This window comes from Bufo gargarizans, chromosome 3 (assembly GCF_014858855.1).
Source record: "Bufo gargarizans isolate SCDJY-AF-19 chromosome 3, ASM1485885v1, whole genome shotgun sequence".
Taxonomy (NCBI): Eukaryota; Metazoa; Chordata; class Amphibia; order Anura; family Bufonidae; genus Bufo; species Bufo gargarizans.
The window spans coordinates 364515536-364542229 of record NC_058082.1 but is presented as its reverse complement, the minus strand read 5'-3'; the positions used below and the strand labels follow the sequence as shown (position 1 = coordinate 364542229).

The 26694-nt window shown below is 43.4% G+C and overlaps 1 protein-coding gene across 2 annotated transcripts in view; it reads right to left on the bottom strand.

Moving 5' to 3' along the window:
• Window positions 1-9967: 9967 nt before the first annotated feature.
• Window positions 9968-26694, bottom strand: part of AHDC1 (AT-hook DNA binding motif containing 1) — a 79962-nt gene continuing 63235 nt past the window's right edge. For both annotated transcript variants that reach the window (XR_006388389.1, XM_044288027.1), the window contains exon 5: window positions 9968-10514. The gene's annotated coding sequence lies outside the window, so the exon portion shown is untranslated. The remainder of the gene's footprint in view (window positions 10515-26694) is intronic.

The window sequence follows — 26694 nt, the reverse complement described above, 5'->3', positions numbered from 1 at the left end:
TACCGTACCGTATCAGAGTTTTGTTTCATTTAATGCGCCTTATAACCCGGTGCGCCTTATATATGGAAATAAACGCGTTAGCAGGCGATCATTGATAGTGCGCCTTATAACCCGGTGCGCCTTATGGTCCGAAAAATACGGTAATGTTCTGCCGTGCCAACCACTTTCTCCAGTCTCAGGAAACTTCTAGCAGCTTGAAAAATGTAGCTATAGTGACCCACGCCTGTATTTCATGCGAATATTACATTGCCGCTTTTTTGCGATCAAGAAAATAATCTCAAATTCGCGAATATGACAAATATGATACCAAATATTCACAAAATATTGCAAATTCGAATATTGCCCCTGCCGCTCATCACCATTTATGAGAGGCCTCCTGCCATGATGCCAGAGAAGAGTTAGAAGGCTGCCATATACATTAGATGGCTGTTGCATTTCAACACCTAATCTGCTTTCATAAGCTGATGGCAGGTGTCTAACAGCGGCTTAAGGCCCTTTTACACAAGCCGATTATCGGGAATGAAAGCTCGTTCCCAGTAATTGCCTTGTGTAAAGATGCCATTCATGAACAAGCTAAGGCTACTTTCACACTAATGTTTTTGCTGGATCCGTTACTGATAATACAACAATCTGCATCCGTTATGAACGGATCTGGTTGTATTATCTTTAAGGCTACTTTCACACTGGCGTTTTGGCTTTCCATTTGTGAGATCCGTTCAGGGCTCTCACAAGCGGTCCAAAATGGTTTTGCCCTAATGCATTCTGAATGGAAAATGATCCGCTCAGAATGCATCAGTTTGCCTCCATTCTGTCTCTATTCCGCTTTGGAGGCGGACACCAAAACGTTGCTTGCAGCATTTTGGAGTTCGTCTGATGAAACTGAGCCAAACGGATCCGTTCTGACACACAATGTAAGTCAATGTGGACGGATCCGTTTTCTATGGCACAATCTGACACAATAGAAAATGGATCTGTCTTTCAATGGTGTTCAAGACGAATCCATCTTGGCTATGTTAAAGATAATACAAACTGATCCGTTCTGAACGGATGCAGATGTTTGTATTATCAGAACGGATCTGCACCAAACGCGAGTGTGAAAGTAGCCTAACTTTGCCAAGACGGATCAGTCATGAACTCCATTGGAAGTCAATTAGGGACGGATCAGTTTTCTATTGTGTCAGAGAAAACACAATCTGTCCCCATGGGGTTGCATTGTGGGTCATGACGGATCCGTCTTGCTCTATATCCCATCACGGAAAGAAAACCGCAGCTTGCTGCTGTTTGCTCTCCAGTATGGTGATGCAACAAACAGAACGGAATGAATTTTGGAGCATTTTGTTCTGTTCAGTTACGTTTTGTCCCCATTGACAATGAATGGGGACAAAACTGAAGCGTTTTTCTCAGGTATTGAGACCCTATGACGGACAGTGGCGGATTATAATAGGGGCGTTTGGGTTGGCATCCCTGGGCCCAGAGTGAGTGAAGGGCCCATCGCCGACTCGCCATTCCAAACTCCCCATTTGCTCCACCACAAAGTTCAAGAATAGACCAATTTGTACAAATGAGTATGTCTGACTCTGCAGCACTCTGTTACGCAGCAGGGCGCACACATCACTCACGCGCTGCCTGCTGCAGTAACAGTGATGGAAGCTAGGTAGGAGCAAGGAAGAGTAAGGAGGACTGTCTTGGAGTGGGCACATGACTACATATCTTCCGGCACAGAAAGCGAAGCTGATTATCCCCACTGGCCTCAGAGGTGCCCACCCCATCTGTGACCTCACTAATGCCTGCCAGCTTCATCAGACCGTGGGCTGGGTCTGTGCATGGCAACCACAAGAGAGCAACCTCCATCTTGCTAGCAGCAGCCAAAGCTCCATAGTAATTTTGAATGAATGTTTATGCTGGGCGGCAGGTCAGTGGGCTGAGAGTGTGATACAGGCACTCAGATCAGGAGTGGTAGAGACACTCACTGAGGCCAGCAGCAGCCATTTTAGTCAGATTGCAGCCACTCTGCAGTTTGGGCTCTAATCTGACTGAAATGGCTGCTGCTGGCCTCATTCTCTCTGCCTCTCTCTTTTCACAGGTGCCACTGCCCAGCACACCAAGTGTGTTTGACCATCAAAATGGTGGATTATTAATCGCACACAAAGTGTTTGAATATCAAAATGGTAGTTATTAATCCTTCTCTTCACAGGTGCCCAGCCCACCAAGTTTTTGAACATCAAAATGGTGGATTATGATTCCCTGTATGATACAGTGATTAATAATAAACCATTTTGATGTTCAAACACTCAGTGTGCTGGGCATGTATGAGGAGAATACTCAATAATAATCCACCATTTTGATGGGGGTGGGGCTCATTGATAAATAGAGGAAAGGGGCCTTAGTTCGGGAAACAGCCCCTGGTCATTGATGGATCTCAATACCACAAAATAGAAACGCTAGTGTGAAAGTACCATACAGCTGATGATGTGGTATCCAAAACCACTGTTTCTGGCCAGCAGATCATTCTGTGTAAATCTGCTATCCAGAAACAATCTGTATTGGGAGGGAGCGGAGCGGAACGGTAAGTGCTTTTCCAGGCTCCTGATCCCCAGAATAGGAACTAGCTTTTGAATGGAGCAGGGAGCACAGTGCCATTCAGTGTAGTGGCCATGCTGGGTCACTGCAGCTCATCTCCCATTATGATGAATAGGATCGGAGCTGCAGTAACCCAGCACGGCCACTACACTGTGAACCAAGTTGTGCCAGAGGCTGCAGGGAACAGCTGATCAAGGGGGTGAGGGGTCAGGCCCCCACTGATCGGATATTGATGACCTTACCTGAGGATCAGTAATCAACATCAAGAGCCTGGAAAAGTGCTTTAACCAGCAATTAAATTGGCAAGAGATTATCATGTTACTCTATGGAGAAAGTCGGTTGGAAATTGCTGTGAAATCACCACATGTAGCAATAAAAAAAAAGTAATTATGTCATTCCTCCTGGAAATATGAGTAACTGTCCAATCAGATGTCAGTAGAATGGCTCCGGATCTGTTCCGCAATTATGTGGAACAGGGGCAGACCCATTCATTTTCAATGGAGCCGGAAGAGATCCAGACAGCACACAGTGTGCTGTCCGCATCCGCATTTCCGGTCTGCGGTTCTGTAAAAAAAAATAAAAATAGAGCATGTCCTATTCTTGTCCGCAGCTGCGGACAATAGGAATCCTCTATATAGTGCCTTACTGCCATTTGGAAAGTTGACCAGTCCTAGGGTCCATTCACACGGCCATTCACACGGATCCGCAAAACACGGACACCGGCAATGTGCGTTCTGCATTTTGTGGACCGCACATCGCTCGCACTCTCAAAGAAGATGTATTGTCTTGTCCGCAATTGCGAAACAAAAGTGCGGATCCGCAAAAGCGTATAGCACATTCCGACCCCATTGAAAATAAATAGGTACGCACCTATTGCGGAACGGATGCAGACCCATTTTGTGGATGTGTGAATGGACCTTAAATGTAGATTTTCCAACCACATATGCTGGTAGTTTATTCTCAGGAATCTACTACTTTCAGTAAAATTATTCATGGCATTGCTTTCTGGTACCTCCCCCAAGATCATAAACCTCAGGGATATTCTGATCATCTGCATTAGCTATTCATATAATAGGGAGAAAACGCACACACACAAAAAAAACTGCTTAAAAGGACTAGTCAATGGCGTCATCCACATGTGAGTAATTTACAGGGGTAAATGAAAAAGAAAAGCAAGAAAAAAAAAATCTATTATAACCCCAAAAATGTCATTCTCAAATCTGCCATGTGGGAACCTACCCTTATATAAAGGTAATTCTTCCCACGTTATTTCTTTGTGAACACCTGGTCACCTCTCATGCTGGAGAGAGATCTGAGAAAGAACCTTCATTTTAAAATAAGTTATTTTTACAAAAGTACAGATACTTTAGAACTGGATTGGTCTGGGTAGAGAAGGAATATGCGTGTATGCTTTGTTGGTGATCTAGAGAGAAGAAAAAAAAAAGACGACGACCCCCAAGACAATAAGCCTGTGTCCAAGAGGCTCATAAATTGTGCTGGATGAAAATGGTGACAACAGCTGTGACCTCCAGTAAGAGCTCTACTGCAGGACGCTTATGCCTGTCCATTCCAGCTGCTTACTACTACATGGCTTTCACAGAAGACAGAAGTATGTTTAAAATATGGAAACATAGCATCTCCTTATCAAGGCCAGGAAAAGGCCAAATGTGATGGTGGTGTGAAAACTGTACATAGTCTGTTCACTTAACTAGATACTAAAATATCCTAAACTTTGGGGTATACATTAGTGTACCAGAAGGACAATTTTTAGACCGTTCCTGCCCACCTTTTTTGATTTTGCATACACTTTTGTGGCTACCTTTTACTTGCATGTTCCTGCACTTTAACCGTAGAATTGCAAAACCACCCACACAAGAAGCTACATTATGCACACAACCCTGTGCTCTCAGCAGATATCATACTAGTGACATGGCCTTTTAATAATCATAGAAAATCAAGAGGGAAAACAAACTGAAAAGAACCAACTGCATTCAGTACTGTATGTAGTCTGCTGACCATAGTAACTTAGGCTCCTTTCACACTTGCAAGAGAATTATATAATGTTATCTGGTGTGAAAGTAATGGACCTCAGCAGCGGTCCCCTTAAGGGAGTAGGTTCGATCTTGGTTGTTCCTTTCACACTTGCGCTCGTCGGTCCGCTCGTGAGCTCCGTTTGAAGGAGCTCACGAGCGGACCCGAACGCCTCCGTCTAGCCCTGATGCAGTCTGAATGGAGCGGATCCGCTCAGACTGCATCAGTCTGGCGGCGTTCAGCCTCCGCTCCGCTCGCCTCTGCACGGACAGGCGGACAGCTGAACGCTGCTTGCAGCGTTCAGCTGTCCGCCTGGCCGTGCGGAGGCGAGCGGATCCGTTCAGACTTACAATGTAAGTCAATGGGAACGGATCCGCTTGAAGATGTCACCATATGGCTAAATCTTCAAGCGGATCCGTCCCCCATTGACTTTACATTGAAAGTCTGAACGGATCCGCTCAGGCTGCTTTTACACTTAGAATTTTTTCTAAGTTATTAATGCAGACGGATCCGTACTGAACGGAGCCTCCGTCTGCATTAATATGATCGGATCCGTTCAGAATGGATCCGATCAAACGCTAGTGTGAAAGTAGCCTTAAAGGGGTTGTCTTGCTTCAACAAAGGAGATTTATCACGTAGAGAAAGTTAATACAAGACACTTAACTAATGTATTGTGATTGTCCATATTGCTGCCTTTACTGGCTTGATTGATTTTTGAATCACATTATACACCGATTGTATCCAGGGGTTATGACTAGCGATGAGCGAAGCGAACTTCGAATCCTAGATCCAAAGTCTCTTCGCTCAAAACTTCGGATTAATGCTGTACAGAGATCTGTCTCAGTAAAGCATTAAAATGTACGGAAAACCACTTTAAAACTTGGATCCGCACTCTGTGTCAGGTTCCGACTGGTACCTGGGAACCAAAGCAGAGTACGGATCCAAGTTTTAAAAACCAAATGACAAAGTTATTCAATGAAGTCTTGCGAGACTTCGCTTATAACCAACTTCGCCTTATTGGAGGCCGTAAGTTTCAATGCTGTACAGAGACAGATCTCGGTACAGCATTAATCCGAAGTTTTTAGCGAAGAGACTTCGGATCTAAAGATCGCTTTGCTCATCACTACTTACGACCACCCTGCAATCCAGCAGTGGTGGCCATGCTTGTACACTATAGGAAAAGGTTCCGGACTCTCTGCTGGCTGGGACTGTGGGACTACACATAGGCATGCAACAGTGGCCGTAACCCCTGGATACGAGCAGTGTATAATGCAATGGAAAAATATATTAAGCCAACAAAGGGGGCAATACGGACAATCACAATACATTATTAAGTGCCTTGTATTAAAGGGGTTTTCCAAGGTCAGTAGTATCTGATCAGGGTCCAACACACGGGAACCATCCGATCAGCTGTTTGAGAAGGCACTGGTGCTCTACCTTTCTCTCAGTTCACCAAGTACAAGGCCTTACATTGTATAGCGGCTATGCTTGGTATATCAGCTCTGCCCCATTCACTTCAATAGGGTTGATCTGCACCAAGGCCATGTGACCGATGAACGAGACGTTACATGGTCTAGACCAGTGGTTGTGAAGCTATGGCACAGGTGCCAGAGGCGGCAATCGGAGCCCTCTCTGTAGGCACCTGCGAAAAAGTCTATATAGTGTATTGATATACCTTAGACTTTTCCTGCCATTCCTCAGAGCAGGGCGTACTATGAACAGCACAGGCAGCGCACTGAATGTAGGCAGGCTATTACAGCTACATGATAAAGTACATGGAAGATATACTACACTGGTTACGATAAATAAGTGGGTTTTGGGTTGCAGTTTGGGTACTCTGTCTGTAAAAGGTTTGCCATCTGGCCTAGGCAAAGCTGCAAGAAGGCTAAGTCTGTACTGTTAATGCCTCCTCAAAAAGCTGATGGGCAGGGGTAACCCGGTTTGTCCCCCACTTATCAGATATTGAGGACCTATCCACAGGATAGGTTATCAGTTAATAAATCTTGGAAAACCCCCTTTAATTTTGTCTACATGATAAATGCTATTTACTGAAATGAGACAATCCCTTTAAGAGATTAGCTGCTTGACCTCCCCAAAGGTTACAGCTCATCAGCATTGCTTGACTCCTGGTTAAGAAGGCTTGTCCCACATACACTGAACAAAAATATAAACGCAACACTTTCAGTTTTGCTCCCATTTTGCATGAGCTGAACTCAAAGATCTGAAACAATTTCTACATATACAAAAGACCCATTACTCTCAAATATTGTTCACAAATCTGTGTTAGTGAGCACTTCTCAGTGTGTCTTAGACCACCTTAGTGCCCACAATAAAAGGCCACTCTGAAATGTGCACAGTTTTACCTACTGGGGGGTGTCAGGTTGTTGATTGTGGAATGTTGGTCCACTCCTCTATAGCTGTGTGAAGTTGCAGAATATTGGCAGGGACTGGAACACGCTGTCGTATACGCCGATCCAGAGCATCCCAAACATGCTCAATGGGTGACATGTCTGGTGAGTATGCTGGTCATGCAAGAACTGGGATGTTTTCAGCTTCCAGGAATTGTGTACAGATCCTTGCAATATGGGGCCGTGCATTATCATGCTGCAACATGAGGTGATGGTCGTGGATGAATGGCACAATGGGCCTCAGGATCTCATCACGGTATCTCTGTGCATTCAAAAATGCCATCAATAAAATACACCTGTGTTCGTTGTCCATAACATACGCCTGTCCATACCATAACCCCACCATGGGTCACTTGATCCACAACGTTGATGTCAGCAAACCGCTCACCCACATGATGCCACACACGTTGTCTGCCATCTGCCCTGAACAGTAAAAACCGGGACTCATCCGTGAACAGAACGCCTCTCCAATGTGCCAGACACCATTGAATGTGTGCATTTTCCCACTGAAGTCAGTTACGACGACTAACTGCAGTCAGGTCCAGACCCAGAGACTTTCTGCACAAACTGCCAGAAACATTCTTTGGTTAGGCGAACCAATTGTTGCTGCAGCTGTCCGGATGGCTGGTCTCAGACAATCATGGAGGTGAACATGCTGCATGTGGAGGTCCTGGGCTGGTGTGGTTACACGTGGTCTGCGGTTGTGAGGCTGGTTGGTTGTACTGCCAAATTCTCAGAAACTCCTTTGGAGACAGCTTATGGCAGAGAAATGAACATTCATTGCACGGGCAACCTCTCTGGTAGACATTCCTGCAGTCAGCATGCCCTCTCTAACGTTGTGACATCTGTGGCATTGTTCTGTGTGATCAAACTGAACATTTCAGAGTGGCTTTTTATTGTGGGCAGTCTAAGGCACAAATGTGAAATATTCATGCTGTCTAATCAGCACCTTGATATGCCACACCTGTGAGGTGGGATGGATTATCTCGGTAAAAGAGAAGTGCTCACTAACACAGATTTAGACAGATTTGTGAACAATATTTGAGAGTAATGGGTCTTCTGTGTATGTAGAAAAGGTTTCAGATCTTTGAGTTCAGCTCATGCAAAATGAGAGCAAAACTGAAAGTGTTGCGTTTATATTTTTGTTCAGTGTATATACACAGCCTAAAATTAATACTGTATATATGAAATCTAGATACAATTACATTAATCATGTCTAATTAATAGGTTTATAGAAAATGCACTAGGCATATACCTAAAATAGCATTCAGTTCAGTGTGTGTGTGTGTGTGTATATATATATATACACACACACGCGCGCGCAATACTTCCCAGCACGGCTCTCTACAAATCTCCCTTTCTTGATCAATGAAGCAGCGTCTATTTGCACACCCACATGCTCCTCAGCTACACGCATGTTAAGCTGTTACACATACAAATTCTCATGCACATAACAGATTTCAAATCAAACACAAAAGATCTCAGAAATATTTCGCATTTTCACACAAACACATCCATCTCACAAACAGCCCTTTCCCGTTCTTGCATGCACACCTCTCACACACAGCTGTGTCAGTGCACATTGTACAGGGTCAGACATCTGGGCTGTTGCTGGGCAACGCAGCCCCCCCACTCGCCACTTACCTGGCAGTGAGACACCCCCCTGCAGGCAAATCTGGAGGAGCAGCAGTGACCTCCACCCCCCCACTAATCTACAGCAAGGCCAGAACAGAGGATTAACTAGCACCCTGCCAGAGAGAACCCTGCAGAGCTTTGAAAAGTAACCCTTCCCAAGCCAGGGAAAGACATACAAAGCATAGCAATGTAATAAACCCTCCAGAGCGTATCAGCGGAACCTCTACCAAGCCTGAGAAAACAGTCAAAGCAGCTCCTTCTCGAAGAAATCAAAGCCATGTTCTGCCAGCATTTCCAAATCCATTTACAGCAGCTACATGGAGCCCTGCAATAGTTTCTACATGTATTCAGACCTACACAATCCATGTATGTATAGATATGTGCTCTACATGTGGATGTTTTGTGCTACCGCAGTATGTGGAGGGCTCTTGACGAGCAATGAGGTGTATCTGGGATAATTAGTATTGGAGGGCGATGGCGGTGTAGGCCTGGGGGGATTGTGGGAGGACAGTCTGTTCTGAGCAGGAAGGGTCATAGAGCAGCAGGAGATTGTCACACTGCTGGCACAGCTAGGAGAGAGGAACCGAGGATGGGGACATCAAGAGCCTGGTGTGAACTGATTGGGGGGGGGGGGGGAGCAGGGTACAGCAACTGCTGAGGAGAGGAAAAAGGCTAATAAATACACACAAAATCCCCAAACAACAAGATGAGAACGCAAAAGACGGCTCTTGGGTAGATGCTTAAATGATCATTACTGGAAGGGATGGAAATGTGTCTATGACAGGAAATGGTAGGTGCATTGGCAAGGTCAGGAAAGAGAAGGGGATGATAGCAGGGAACAGCTGAGAGGAGAAAGATCACAAAGGTCTAAAAGTTAATGCGCATGCAGATTATGGGCAGGAAGGATTTTTGACAAGGCAGTTGTCCAGGCAGAGAGTTGTCATGATTAAGCAGAGGCTGATGATGTAAAAAGTGAAATAATCATGATAACATAAAGGAAGACTGAATGTGTGAGAGAGATAAGAGATGATGCGAGATAAAAGAAAAAAAAAAAAACGAGGCAGGAAAAAAAGGGAAAAGATATCGGGAAAGGGAGAGAGCAGGGTAACTGAGCAGTAATACAGATACGAGGGCTGATGAAAGAGGGGAAGCACAAAGGAGCCGAATGGAAACAGAGACTGATCACTGTCACCTTGGATTATCGCACTGCTCAAATAACACTCCTGCACACAAATTCCAGAAAAGTGCACATGAACACACTCGCAGTCAGTTCCGTCACCTTCATTCTCGCATATTGAAAACACAAGGCAGAGTTTGGACAATACACAATTTATGAGAAATTCTTATTTACAATAAATAGTTTTAACCGCCGAGGGTGGTAGTAGGGCTTTTAACATACGCAATTTCAGTGCAGCCGGTAGATGGGGGACACAGGGTGGTGGTGCAGGACTGGGGGTATGTGAGAGAAAGGGACTGTTTAACCATCTTCTTGACAGAGGTGCCAGTGCACTGCAGGCAGCTCAGATCATATGGGAATAGGATCAGACTTCCACCCTGCTACATTCCCTACCTCCCCCTCACATACTCCCCATTACCCATATTTCTTTTTTTTTTTTTTTTTTTACATTTTGAAACATTTAAAAAAATTTCTTATGTACAATTTTTGCTGGTTTTGTGAAGAAAGTAAAACAAGAAAAAAATTTAACAAAAACACAAATTTCTTCTCGGGGAGAACCAGAGGGGAGGAGGTTCCAGAGCTCAAGGAGGATAGAGGGAGTGCACTCATGATGTAGGTGGTGCAGGCCCAGAAGGGGATCCCACGGCATTTCTTCTGGCTTCAGTAGAGGGGAATGTTCTCAGCTGTGGATTTTAACAAATAGAAAAAGAACGTTAATAACAAAAGCCACGAACAGCAGAGAGAAGTCAGAACAGTATAGACAGACATGACTCATGGCACTGGGTGTGTGCACAGTAGTGTACGATATACAACAGCCCAAATATGACTACAGTAATCCAGGCAGCATAAAATGCAGCCGATACAAAGTGTTATCCTGGTGATCCCAGTCACACATTTTCTATTAGCTTAGGTATTAAGGGTACAGCCGTCCTGTGGTTAGGACACGTTCGTCTTGAGGCAGAGTACCACGCAGCCATACCAGCCACAGCAAGATCAAATTAACAATGAACATGGAATAAACTATTTAGTTCAAATAAATTTGATCCAGCTGCAGCTTGTATGTCTGTATCCCAAACGCACCATGTGACCATACCCTAACGGGCAGCAGACCTAAGAATATAAGTTGTCACCACTGTGCACTGACCCGGTCACTGAGCACAGAAGAGCAGAATCAGGTGGTTATGGCTGCCATTAGACAGGGGGTCATTTACAAAGTGGGCCAACATTTTTGGTGTGAATAAAAACAAAAAGTTCTTAGGACCATGTTTAATCAACTAACACCCGTGCAACAATATTTTTTTTAAATCAATTTTACTTACTTTTACCCCTGAAAACAAGAGTAAAAGGTATGCCGCCGTTTCTGGGAAAAACAGTAATGCTGGAATAAACCCTTTAAATAAGTAGGTACATGGTGAGTGCGGCATCTGTGTAATGCACAATTGTTCACAGTTAAATGAGAAATATTCAACATTTTTGATGTGGAAATGACTAAATATATTGAAATTTCGTGCGTCACATAACGACATTAAACCTTATAAATGGTTTCATTATTACAATTTAACTGCATAATTTAGAGTGAAAATTGTGTAGTATTTCCAGCTACCCAGCAGGTGTCAGTATTCAAACTTTTGTCTATTCAAAGTACAGTATATGACAAACCTGCAAGATCAGCAGAGATGGCAGTAGTAACAGTGACATCTGCAGGCTATACAATATTATTATTATTATATACATTTCTTGGCTGGATTCAAATTAAGAACAAAAACACAAACTTCTTTGCCGTTGTGCAGTAACCTATAAACGGTCCTGTACATAAAGTTCGTCACATAGTACAGCAGTAGGAAGTAGCCAATAGCAATAAGGCCATGTTCACCATCCTGAATGGCAACAGAAAATGGTTAGAGGCTATGTGCAGCAAGAAGATAATTCGGCACATTTGCTAATCCTGTAGATGGCGTAAACACAGACAGGCTGTTTGAGGGGCTCCGGCTGTAGGATTTATTTATTTTTGCATGGATAGACACTTGTCTAGCTCCATGGAAACTATTAGTTGGCTAAGGGAGCATTCACACGACCGTGTTGGTTTTGCAGTCTGCAAATCACGGATCCGTGTGTTCCGTATGTCTTCAGTTATCTTTCCGTTTTGTAAGTCCGTATAATACGGACGTGGTGCTTCTGTGTGTCATCCGTTTTTTAATGGTCCGAAAAAGACTGAAATGGGGTTTCCTAGAATGTTTTCAGTCCAGGGGTCTGCAAAAAGCGGATGACATACGGATGCATTTCCGTGTGCTGTTTTTTACGGACCCATTGACTTTCTATGGGGCCACGGACCGCAATTTGTGGCCAAGTATAAGTATAGGACATGTTCTAAAATAAAAGGAACGGGCAGCACACGGAAGACAATGAAAGGCATTCTGCAATTTTTGCATACCCATAGAAATGAATGGGTCAGTGCATATTTCGCAAAAATTGCGGAACGACGCGGAAGAAAAACACGGTCGTCTGAATGCTCCCTTAGGCCGAATGCGGTCCGTGGAACCACGGGCTGGATTCCTGCTGACAGCAGGAGCGCACGGCGTCATTGGTTGCTATGATCTATACCAGTGCATTACTGTATTGCGGCAGCAGCAGGAAGCGTGCGGCGTCATAGCAACCAATGACGCCGTGCGCTCTTGCTCTCAGCAGGAATCCAGCCCGTGGTTCCACGGTCCGCTCACAGCCGGCACAATTAAAGCCAAAATGTAGGCCCACTCACATAAATGTGGACCAATGTTGATACATGAGACTCAAAATGTACAATAACGTTCCAACTGAACCAGTTCCTATTGAACATATGAGTTTGTGGACTTTTATGGCAGGTCAGAGACATCGGGTCACTGAAAGATTCATAAAACAAACTTTATTAAGTATAAAATCAAAACCTGCTACTGAGATTAGGGGCCCCAAGTGAAAACATCCAAACTAAACAAAATACTTTTTGGATGAGTCAAGCAAATAAAAAAAAAAACGGGCAGGGATGGGGGTAAGGAATGATATCTTTCCCTAGTTACACCCTAAACTAAACCTTGTCTTTGGAGTCACACCCTGATGGTGGATGTACTCGTGCTCGTGCTGACCCTAAGACATCCTGTAAAGCCCTTCAAATGAAAAAAAGATACACGAAGTTAGGGCAGAGTACACTACTCACATGCAATAGCAATCGAAAATCCGCTCCAATGCGTTTCTACCTTAGCCGGGTTCATCAGGGGACATAAAAGCAAGTGCAGTCGTGGTATTTTAAAGAAACTATGGCCAAAATAAAGCAGGGCTAAAACTAAACCACAATTGGCATGGATACTGTAGCAACCACACATGGATAGCTGACACTATATACAGGCTAACAGATCAGTACCACAAGTATATTGGCATAATACTCAGACAGCCATTAGATAATTAGAAGCATAGATGTAACAGCTCATAATAAAGCCACTCATGCTCTCCTAGGTCACATAGGACAAAAGCAAAGGGCTGGTGCGGGCAGCCGCCTGATAAGCGGAGGCATCATGCTATGGCTAAGACCACTCCTCTATAAATATAATGCATCACATGTGAGGCCAGGATTCCCATCACTCACCTTGGGCTCACTCTACCTAGAGGGGAAAGATATGGGGCGCACTCCGCCCACTCTGACTGTTACAAGCCTTGTAACTATCGCATCTAAAAGGTGCCTAGGAGACACCTGTCTAACCATGTGCCTAATGCTTGAGGTTGTGAATAAGGACTATGAATAAGCCTGTCCCTAATGCTGCTCAAATATTTGTATGCGATACCAGGATAAAGAGGGATGGCGTCTGATAAATCATTATTCATGTGCAAGATAAGCCAATATTTAGATATTTCACGCAGCTCCCGATTGCGGCCATAAAAAGGTACCTATGATTTTGACACATGATCTGAGTCCATTCTCTACTTAGGGATCAAATGATGATCCCTTTCTTGTTGTAATGCCGATTAAAAGGCAGAATGGAGAACAGATGAGGGGTATCCCCATGCTTTAAACCAGTTGTGCAAACTCCTTTAGGTGGAAAACAGGTAAGGTGGAGCAAGTTCTCCGAACCCTCATGTATTGGCCCCTAGGGATGCCTTTGTGGAGAGAAGGGGGATGGAAACTCCACCCATGGAGATTTGTGGCTGTGGGCTTACAATAGATCGAAGAAGGCAGTTTTCAGTCTGTATTAGTTAATCTAACATCCAAAAATGTTAATCCAATAATGTATTTCTGATATAAATGACAGACCAATTTCATTGATATTTAATGACTAGACAAATTCATAAAATACCTCACTTGTACCTGTCCAAATCAGAAACACAAATATATCTCGCCCAGGAGATCTCATCATTCCGCCAAACCTCCTCTAACGGAAATACCACACTACGAGCCCATGAGGAGATTAGCTTAAGTGGGTGCACAAGGGCCCCCAATCACGGCCCCCCCATCGCTGGTGGTAGAAGCAGGAATCAAACAGCAAGTAATTATGGGCAAGTATGAATTCAGTGAGAGAGAGCATAAACTCATTATGTCTAGCAAAAGTTTCTTCTCGTTCGAAGATAATGAGGCCTCAACTGACCCCACTTAGGGTACTTTCACACTAGTGTTATTCTTTTCCGGCATAGAGTTCCGTCCTAGGAGCTAAATACCGGAAAAGAACTGATCAGTTTTATCCTAATGCATTCTGAATGGAGAGCAATCCGTTCAGGATGCATCAGTTCAGTCCCTCTTATGTTTTTTGGCCAGAGAAAAAACTGCAGCAGGCTGCGGTATTTTCTCCGCATAAATTTACATTGAACTGTATTACTGCCAGATCCGGTATCAATTGTTCCGGTAAAACGGATCCAGATTTCTAGTCTGCTCATGCGCAGACCTTTAAAAATATAAATAACTGAAAAGACTGATCAGGTATTTTAATGCATTTGTCAGAATGATCAGGATCCCGATCATTCTGCAAATGACATGCGTTTGCATACAGTTTTCCTGATCAGGCAGGCAATACAGGCAACGGAACTGCCTGCCGGAATCCAACAATGCAAGTGTGAAAGTACCCTTATGGGGAATGGAGCTATAAAGAGATTCATCACCTATACTGGCCAAGAACGACTATTTGCAGGTATTCAATTCTGGCTTCCAGACGCTCACCATAGCATGATGCCTCTGCTTATCAGGCGGCCACGAGTGGCTCTATTATGATCCGTTACACGTATGCCTCTCATTATCTAATGGCTATCTGAGCATTATGCCAATATAATTGTGGTACTGACCTGACCATATACATTTGGAACAATTGTTGGGTGTGTCTAGTAGCCTGTATATAGTGTCATCTATCCATGTGTGGTTGCTACCGTATCCATGCCAGTTGTGGTTTTGTTTTAATCTTGCTTTCGTTTAGCTATAGTGTCAATCATCCCAATCCCCACCCGATGAACCTGGCTCGAGGAGAAACATATTGGGCGGATTTTCAATTACTGAGAATAGTGGACTCTGCTCTATCTTCGTGTATCTTTTTCATTTAAAGGGCTATACAGGATGTCTTATGATAGGCACGAGTACGGAGTACATCCACCATCAGGGTGTGACTCAGAGGACTATTTAGTTTAGGGTGTAAATAGGGAAAGATATCCTCCCTTAACCCCATCCCTGTCCGTGTGATTTATTTTTATTAGCTTGACTTATATAAAAAATATTTTGTTTGGTTGGGATGTTTTCACTTGGGGCCCCTAATCTTTTCAGTAGCAGGTTTTGATTTTATACTTAAATAAAGGTTATGTTTTATGGCGCTTTCAGTGCCTTGGCAAATTTACTAACTCTTATGCCTGGAAACGGGCGTAAATGTCAGCAAAAAAACTACCTCAGCCTTCGGCTAAGGTAGTTTTTGCGCTAGGTGCAAGGATTGCCACAGATGCACTTAATTTATGATGAGGAGCAAGCCTAGTCATAAACTAGATGAATCCAAGGGCAGCGCAAAGGGGGAAAACTAAGACCGGCGGAAAAAGCCAGTCTTCTTAAATGTGCCCCAATGTGTTCTCTACGCATCCGATTTTGGCTTCAAAAATGCATCACGTAACCTAAAAGAATGGCAGTTCCCTAAGTGAGGTCCAGATTTGATTTGTTTATTATACTGGAGTATTGCAATTACAAGAGGGGAAAATTCTTTGCTTGTTTCTGAAAGAACTAGAAGAAATGTTGCCTTTCATCAGTCTCCAGACTGGTTATCATTAGCAACCATACAAATGGCTGACCAACATTTGTTTAAAGCGTTAGAATTTTAGGTGGTGGCAATAATTTAAAAAATAATTAGGCTGGGTTTCCACATTGTTGTTTTGATGCAGTTTTAGAAGCCAAAGCCAGGATTGGATTGAAAGAAAGAGGCTAGATTGGATATATCACTATTATACACCAGTTTTCTGGCATGAAACCATCGCAAACAATAGGGGAGATTTATCAAAACTAGTGTAAAGGAAAACTGGCTTAGTTGCCCATAGCAACCAGATTTCATTTTGCAAAGGATCTCTGAAAAATGAAAGGTGGAATCTGACTGGTTGCTTTGGGCAACTAATCCAGTTTTGCTTACACCAGTTTTGATAAAATCTACCGACTTTGCCGAAAAGGTGGCATTGCAAGAGCGGGAGACTGTGGGGCCTGTGCTAGTTTTCTGGCGTATTAGAAGACTGAAATCTGTTAGCCAGTCCAGGTGCATGGACCTTGACGAGGTGTCTACCTGGTCATAAATTAGGTGCAGTCTCCGGCAGCACACAGGCTTATCATAGACCAGTGTACGCCACTGGTCTATGATATATAAAGGAAAGACCGAGGGCCTGGTTTATTTTCATTCCTGGCTTGACTTCAAAAACTGCACGTGAAAACGAATCCTAAGGTCTGGTTCACATATCTGTCTTTCATTTGTGAAGAATCAGTGTTTGGTCCGTGTGTGTGTGTGTTCGCGTGTGTGTGTGTGTGTGTGTGTGTGTGTGTGTGTTCGTGTGTGTGTGTGTGTTTTTACTCTCCATGCGTCATCCGTAATCCACAGAGACTGCGCAGCTGAAAATTAATTTCCAAAGCTTCTCCTCTCAGTAGTCAGTGGAAAAATGGATCAAACATGGACACCATCCGTGATGTCAGTGTTTTTTTTCACAGACCCATAGACTATAATGGGCATCACGGACCAAAGTAAAGCATGTCTCTGAATTTTTAGCCGATCTAGTCAGTAAAAAAAAAAAAAACAAAAAAAAAACAAAACACTGGTATGTGAACGAACACATTAAAAGCAATGGGTACGTGTACTGTCTTCAGAAAATGCTGAGAGCAGATGTCAGTAAAAAAAGGAAATGTGAACAAGGCCTAAGGGTGCTATTAGACATGCAACCAGGTTCAGACTCGCCCACAGGCAAACTGGTGAATTCCCAGGTGGACCCCTAGTCCCAAACCCCTGCACAAGTGGCACACAGCACAATAGATAGGCTGGTTGAGATGTTGTATGCATTTGTATGTAGTGCAGCCAATGTCCATATAAAAACTGGGTAGAATTATTTCAGTCTCCCCAATGTATTATAGATGCAACAGGTGGCTGAGATGCCTTCTAAGTACAGGGGCAGGCCAGCCAGTATCCTCTTTACCCACAGACCCGCCTTCCCAAAGCCACTGGAACAATCCCACTATAACATATCATCTTGTTGCCTGCCGCTCTATGAGGAGTTAGTATTTGCCCTGTTATTTGCTCTACAGCAGGCCTCCAGAATTCATTTTACTTATGGGTCCCAGGAACCCCAGTAGACACTGCATGCACCACACTGCAGTCACCATTAGCTCAAGCTGTATGTCTAAGAGCAATTTCACAGGAGTGTATTCACATGCTCGATGTGAAAGCAGTATTTCCTGGGCTTGACATTGCTCCTGACATTGCAATGATTTATAACGCTATGGGTTCCTGCCTGACCTCGGATATACCTAACTGTACTGACATAATGCCGTCAGTACAGCAATACAAACAATAAGTCGTATAAACTGCCCTAACTGTACCTGTAAATTCCATCTAGTTGTCCTTACATATTAGAGCAAGACTGGTGAATGGTTTAATGTGTAAATGGGCTCAAATATTCCCCCAACATCGGAATTAGGACTGGACATATTGGATTTCATGTACCACAAAAAAGTTGAGGGTCAAAACACACATCCTTAAGTGGGCTGTATGAGGTTACAAAATTTCACTTAATTTTTTATTTTATTTTTAACCTTTTGGCAGTGAGTACACCAATTGTATTTTAATCCACTTTTTGGAGCCAATGTTAGTAGTAGATCGTAAATGATTTATACAGGAAGTATAAGTACACAGGAATGGGCATCAAAAACGGAATCATAATGGCACGTGTCAAATTACCATAATGAAAGAAAAGTATTCTATTTCAATTCTAAATACAATGAAAAAAATTCTCAAAATTGAAGTGTCCTCATGAGAGCAAAACAAAATTTTTCCTATTTTTGTGACATGCTGATGTGAGGACCATATGTTTTTGGCAGAAAAACCAGGACCCAATTCCATCAGAAGGAAGACTGTTATAAATGCAGCCTAAGGACTACTGCCAGTATTGTGCAGGGATCAGGATCACTGAACTCACAGGCTGCTCTTGTGCAGAACAGATACTGAACATGTATAATACACTTAGATGTCAAACAGATCAGAGCATAGAAAGAAACTATACAATAATAGAAAATATGCTAACAAACCTCCTTAAGGGTGTCCACACATGACTGTATTGCTGCAGATTTGGCCTTGTGGATCTTTAGGTGGCCAATCCGCAACATGGTGCAGTATGTGGATGAGATTAAGAAATTCCATCTGCACACTGCAAAATGCAGATTTAATGGGGTTGTGCATTAACAGGGTTTTTTGGCAAATCCCTCCATTCTGATGGACCTGCAAAGGAAAGTTGACTTACCTGCTTCCTGGAGCTGGCTCCCCAATCATCCTACTTCAGGCCTGCAATGCTCTGCTCCATCGATGTCAAAATCCGGTTTGACATTGCTGTAGCCAATCATGGGCCACAGTGTTGTCCGGCTCCCCTTACGTCATGTGACCATTTTACATTACGTTAAAACACAACTGGTCACTGGCGCGGCCAGTGATTGGCTGCAGTGATGTCAAACCAGATGTTGACCGATGGGGCCCAGAGTGGCATTACAGACCTGCAGGAGAAGGAGCAGAGACATTGCTCTAGAAAGCAGGCGAGTCATCTTCCCTTTGCAGGTCAGGCAAAATGGTGGGATTTGCCAATCCAACCCCCGCCCCAGTTCTTGCACAACCCCTTTAAAATCTGCAGCTTGCCCATTTATGCTGTGGATCAACTCCACAGTGGATCTCACCCTTTGCAGTGGACTGTGAGAAATTCCCAGCCATTTCTATAACACAAAGAGCATGTTTTTGCAGCGGATCCACAGAAAAATCTGCAGTATTTTGACGCAGTAAAGTGTCAAATCCTGACTGTCTCTACCAATGTGATGAAAGAGTAAATCTAAAGTAGATTTAGATTCAGTGAACCTGAAATGTATGAATCTGAACAATGGCCCAGCTTACATTATTTATGCTAATAGCAATAATGAAGCCATTTAACTGGGCCAAACAGCACTGGTGACATTTGGAAGCTGGCTAAACACTCCACACAATTTCTTCATTCTGCACTGAGCCTATTGATAAGGTGTATGGAAACCTTTTTGGACGGTAGGTACAGCATGGATCTTTCAGAAAAAGAGCTGTTATCTCAGACTAAAAGGGCTTTTTTCCCCCTCCAGACTCTGTTCAGTTTTAATTCCTACAAATGCCAGTACCCATTACACATTAGCAATATGCAATGAATATAACCTGGTTATTAAAGGGATTGTCTAAGTGTTTAATATTGATGGCCTATCCTCTGGATAAGTCGTTAAAGTCTGATAAGTGGGGGTCTAACTCCCCTGCTGATCGGCTATTTGAAGAGGCCATGGTGACCTTGTGAGCACCACGGCGTCTTCCAAGAGCAGAGACATCGGTCACATGACCTAGCTGCAGCTCAGTCCCATTAAACATTAAAGTGGATGACAGTGTTTAGTAAACGGCACTCACTAGAGCGCCTCGGCCTCTTCCAACAGCTAATCAATGGGGATACTGGGTGTTGGACCCTCAACAATCAGGTATTGATGACCTATCGAGCGGATAGGTCATCAATATTAAACATCTTTAAATAATTAAAATATGGGAGAGATTGTCCACATAGTGACTGCAGCTCTAGTATTTTACCGGTTACGGGGCACTCAGATTGTACGAAAGAGATTCTAAGCTGTATGTGTGACCACAAAAAAGCATTGTTTATTCACAACCACCTTAAAAAATAAAATAAAAATTTAAAACCTCAGATGGATCAGACTTTCAGCTTTAAAAGGGAACCTGTCACCGGATTTTGTGTATAGAGCTGAGGACATGGGTTGCTAGATGGCCGCTAGCACATCCGCAATATCCAGTCCCCATAGCTCTGTGTGCTTTTATTGTGTAAAAAAAAAATAAAAATGATTTGATACATATGCAAATTAACCTGAGATGAGTCCTGTACGCGAGATGAGTCAGGGACAGGACTCCTCAGGTTAATTTGCATATGCATCAAATCGTTGTTGGGGACTGGATATTGCGGATGTGCTAGCGGCCATCTAGCAACCCGTGTCCTCCGATCTATACACAAAATCCAGGTGACAGGTTCCCTTTAAGTCAGTGGGTTTAACAAAATGATTACATAAAAATAAGAACTAAAGCATTTTATTAAACTCAATCCCTTCATTTCAGGGGCTCAAAAGTAATTGGACAAAATAAATAATTGTAAGTGACATGGTAATTTTTTGGTTAAAAACCCTTTGTTGGCACTGACTGCCTGAAGTCTTGAGCTCATAGTCATCACCAGACGCTGTGTTTCCTCCTTTTAATGCCCTGCCAAGACTTTACTGCAGCGGTTTTCAGTTGCTGTTTGTTTGTGGGCCTTTCTGTCTGAAGTTTAGACTTTAACAAGTGAAATGCATGCTCTATTGCAGGCATCCTCAAACTGCGGCCCTCCAGCTGTTGTAAAACTACAACTCACACAATGCCTTGCTGTAGGCCGATACCTGTAGGCTGTTAAGGCATGCTGGGAGTTGTAGTTTTGCAACAGCTGGAGGGCCGCAGTTTGAGAATGCCTGCTCTATTGCGTTCAGATCAGGTGACTGACTTGTCCATTTAAGAATATTCCACTTCTTTGCTTTAATAAACTCCTGGGTTGCTTTGGCTCTAATGTTTTGGGTCATTGTCCATCTGTTTTATGAAACGCCAACCAATCAGTTTGGCTGGATTTGAGCACACAGTATGTCTCTGAAAACCCCAGAATTCATCCGGCTGCTTCTGTCCTGTGTCATATCATCAATAAACACTAGGGACCCAGTGCCACTGGTAGCCATGCATGCCCAAGCCATCACACTGACTCCGCCGTGTTTTACAGAGGATGTGGTATGCTTTGGATCATGAGCTGTACCATGCCTTCGCCATACTTTTTTCTTTCCATCATTCTGGTAGATATTGATCTTGGTTTCATCTGTGCAAATATGCTGTTTTTTTAAGATGTTTTCTAGCAAAGTCCAATCTAGCCTTCTTATTCTTGAGGCTTATGAGTGGCTTGCACCCTGCAGTGAACCCTCTGTATTTACTTTCATGCAGTCTTCTCTTTATAGTAGATTTGGATATTGATACGCCTATATCCTGGAGAGTGTTGTTCACTTGGTTGGCTGTTGTGAAGGGGTTTCTCTTCACCATGCTAATTATTCTGCGATGTTCCACCACTGTTGTCTGCTGTGAGCGTCCAGGTCTTTTTGCATTGTTGGTGACCAGTGCTTTCTTTCTCAGGATGTACCAAACTGTAGATTTTGCCACTCCCAATAGTGTAGAAACTTCTCGGATAGTTTTTTTTTTTCTGTTTTCGCAGATGAAGGATGGCTTGTTTCACCTACATGGAGAGCTCCTTTGACCGCATGTTTACATCTCAGCAAAATCTTCAAAATGCACGCACCACACCTCATATCAACTCCAGGCCTTATATGTGCTTAACTGAGAATGAAATAATGAAGGGATTGCCCACACCAGCCCATGAAACAGCCTTTGAGTCAATTGTCCAACTACTTTTGGTCCCTTTAAAAACTGTGCAACATGTAAAAGGAGCTGAAACTCCTAAACCCTTCATCCAATTTTAACGTGGATAAACTAAGAGTCTGGACTTTGTCAATTTAAAAAAAACTATAACTTGAATATGTTAGTAAACAGGTAATAAAAAAAGTTGTGTCAGTGTCCAAATATATATGGACCTAACTGTACATCCAAACATCTTTCTGGTATGTCCCTGTGTATTCCTAGCTTGCATCTCTGAGACGGTCCTGATTAGACCTAGAGATCCTCCTCCCACCTTTTGTTCACGCCAGGTATCATTCCTCAGTCATTCAAAACTATATAAATGCAAGATAGCTGGCCATGTCTGACTGTTGTCATTTCTGTGAAACTAATTCTAAGTGCAGCTATAATAAGTGCACAGCAAGAATTATACCAGGAATTCAACCATAAGTGAACAGACACTATTAGGACCAATACACATCCTGTCATTTTTCCTAAATATTTTAACTAATATTCTGTAGTCAGAATTATTGCACTATATCCCTCAAAATATTTCAGTATCCCACTATTCCTTTACACAGCATCGATACTCATTTCTCCATCCCTTCTATCCTCTCACCCGACATCTTCACTGACTTCCTTCTAAGCACTAAAACCTCTAAATACACGCGAGTTCTATTTGCAACAAGCTTTCCTACTTCCAAGACCTCTGTTTCCGAAAATGTACCTTCATTGGTCTAGGTCAGGGATGCTCAACCTGCGGCCCTCCAGCTGTTGCAAAACTACAACTCCCAGCATGCCCGGACAGTCTACAGCTATCAGCCTACAGCAGGGTATGATGGGAGATGTAGTTTTACAACAGCTGGAGGGCCGCAGATTGAGCATCCCTGGTCTAGGTAAACCTTGGCTAACACCCTCTTAGAGTCATCCTTGTTGCACTCTCCTGTCCCTATTGACACACACGCAACTCAACCGCCTCCAAACTCCTGTCTCTTAGACTAGTATTACACCAGGTGATCAGGGAGGAGATCCATGCAGCGACCTCCTCCTTAGTCATACTGACTTGTCTGCCGACAGCAGATCATGATTGGAATGCACAATCTGCCACCAGCAAGTTTTTTCTAAGCATGCTTAAATCTGTATTGCCCAATGAACGAGTGTGTGCTCATTTATCGGCAATCACCGGTAGTATTACACTGCCAGATTATTGCTAACGAGTGTTCCTACAAACAATGTGATCTGGTTGACTATCGGTCAGTGTAAGGGTACTTTCACACTAGCGTTATTCTTTTCCGGCATAGAGTTCCGTCAAATGGGCTCTATGCCGGAAAATAACTGATCAGGCATATCCCAATGCATTCTGAATGGATAGAAATCCGTTCAGTTTGCATCACTATGCCTTCCGTTCAGTCACTGTCAGGCGTTTTGGCCGGACATAATACCACAGCATGCTGCGGTATTATGTCTGTCCAAAACGCCTGATCAGTCGCCGGAATGCCGGATCCGTCATTGGAAAACAACTGAAGGACGGATCTGTGAAAAAAAAAAAAACTGTGCAAAAGACTGCAAGATGGATCTGTCCATCCGCATGACAAGCGGAGAGATGGATCCGTTCTTGCAATGCATTTGTAGACTGATCCGCACCAAGATCAGTCTACAAATGCTGTCAGTTGTCACACCGATCGGCGGATCCGGCAGGCAGCTCCGACGACGGAACTGCCTGCCAGTTCACACTAACGCTATTGTGAAAATACCCTAATACAGGCCATACTTCCTCCTTTGGCCTCACACAATGTTCTCCACAGCCACCCACAGAGAGACCCTCACAAGCCCTACTTTTCACCTATCAAATTTCCCAAACTCTCTACAATCCGACTTCAAACCCAATTACTTTACTGAAACGGCCCTTGTCAAAGTTGCCAATGATCGGCTAGCTGCCAAAGCTAACCATCATTAGTCTGTGCTCTTACTTCTTGTACTGTCCTCTACCGACACAGTCTATCACTCTCTCCTGTTGCAAACCTTCTCATCCCTCGACATCAAAGACCTGGCCATCTCCTGGATCTCCTCGTATCTCACCAACAGAACCTTCAGCGTTACCCATTCATACACCACCTCTTCAATAAGTTGTTTATTTTTTTATTTTTATAGTTTTTACCTTTATTCTTTTCCTTCCACTTCTTAATAAACAGAATTCATCATCTATCCCCCATGTCACTCAGCCCCTCTACCAGACCTATCTATTCCAGTAAACAGCACCATGCTCTCTTCAGTCTCAAAGGTCTGATGCCTGAGGATAACATTTGATTCTCCAGTGTCCTTCAAGCCATGCATACAAACCCTTACCACTACCTGTCGCTTTTAACTCAAGAACATCCCTCCTTCCTCACTCGATCATATGTGCATGCTATCGTCATCTCCATCCTGGATTACTGCAACATTGTCCTCTGCGGCCTCCCATCTAGCACTCTCGCTCCCCTACAACTTATCCGAGACTCTGCTGCCCAGTCAATCCACCTCTCCCCTTTGCCAATCCCTTCACTGGCTCCCCAAGGCCCAGCAAGTTCAGTTGAAAATACTAACTACATATAAGGCTGTCCACAGTCTGTCCCCTCCTTACATCCGACTTGTTTTTGCAATATATTACCACATGTAATCCCCGATCTTCAAAATACCTTTGTTTTCCTCTTGTCTGCTGCTCAAACAATCTACAAGATTTCTCCCATGCATCTTCCCTACTCTGGAACTCCCTATGCCAACATATGACTGTCCCCCCAACATCCAAACCTTCAAAATCCACCACTCAAGGAAAGCCTACCACCTTCAATAAGTATGCTGCCACCACACAGCCAGATAAGCAGCTGTTACTCTTACCTACTGTGTCTCTCCTTTCCTTTGCAGATTGTAAGCTCTTGCGGGCACGGTCCTCTCCTCCTCAGCAACCAGTCTGTTAATAGTTTCACTCTGGTGTGACAGACTCGTGCCGAGGTAAAAAGTACCCTGTCCACTCCGGCTTAGAATAAACCCTAGGAGAGACAGGCTTCAAACCAGTTGGTAATTTGTGTACGGACTATTCATGCAGTCACCATGCAACTTAACCAAACCTTTAAAACTTGCAAAGAATAGTCAAAGCTGCAGTTGCTGCTAGAGTAATGGAAGTAGTGGATATAAGACATTTAAGTCAGATTCTACAATCTGATATCCTCGATGTGCAGGAGACAACCAAAGAATCAAATAGTTACAGCCACTTTTTTTTTTATTAGCAAAACTGCCCTGAAACACATTTTGATCTTTGCTAACAAACAATGGCTAATAAACTACTGGATCCTCTGGTGGTCTCCTACTCTGAGAATGTCTTGTTTGTGCAATCTGACTGAATGTCTTATATCCAACACTTTTCAGGTATGATTGGTCTTCCCTGAGATGTGGGCAACTATCTGCAAAAGTCATATGGACACCGGCAGCACACTAAGGCTACACTTCCACACTGGCATTTTGGTTTCCGTTTGCGAGATCCGTTCAGGGCTCTCACAAGCGGTCCAAAACTGATCAGTTTTGCCCTTAATGCATTCTGAATGGTTAAGGATCTGCCCAGAATGCATCAGTTTGGCTCAGTTTCGCCTCCATTCCACTTTGTAGGCAGACACCAAAACACTGCTTGCAGCGTTTTGGTGTCCCATCAGTTGAAACTGAGCCAAACTGATCCGTCCTGACACACAATGTAAGTCAATGGGGATGGATCCGTTTTCACTGGCTCAGTTTCGCCTCCATTCCACAATGTAAGTCAATGGGGATGGATCCGTTTTCACTGACAATAGAAAACAGATCTGTCCTCTATTGACTTTCAATGGTGTTCAAGACTGATCAGTTTTGGCCATGTTAAACAGATTCGGATTCGGTTATTAATATTTGAACAGATACGTTTGTGCAGATCCATGACGGATCCGCACCAAACGCGAGTGTGGAAGTAGCCTAACCCAGAAGGACCCTTGATGCATGCAACAGCATTGTGCCTATAGCAGCACATCTCAAAGGTAAGCCTCCTGATTCTTTGTCACATTCTACATGTGCTGTACATACTCATCCCATGGCGAGTTCCCCCAGCTAGTCTGACGTCTATTAAATATATTTTATTTTGTGTATACTCCTTGTCAAGAATCTCGTATTTTGTTGTTTGGACGTGCACTGCCATCAACATGTAGACAGTTACTGGCCCTTCATAGTCACTTCATTTCCCTTGAACCTCTGAGGTTAGTTTCCATCCTACTAGATCCAGAAGATTAAACCCAAATTCGTATAGGGATTTTCCAGATTTAGAAAAACACTGGGCTATACAGTACATCTGTCACGCTGTATAATCAGGTATAACATAACTTTTCCTTCATGTCATTCATCTTTGGTGTTGTATATAATTTATTTCCAGTCCTTAGATGTCACATATATTCACATGGATTATGTATCGATAGATACACACCAGTATATATATTTTTTTTACATTCTCATAGCTTTGCACATTGAATTAACACATTTTATGTGAGGGATATTATGGACTTTACTATGCTGTAATGCTCTTTGGTTAATAAATCTCTGTATACATGCACATAGACTGGTGGCCTATTAAACCAAAAGTGGCAAGTCATTTACACTCAGCTGTAAACTGATATACTAAATATCACTGTAGTTA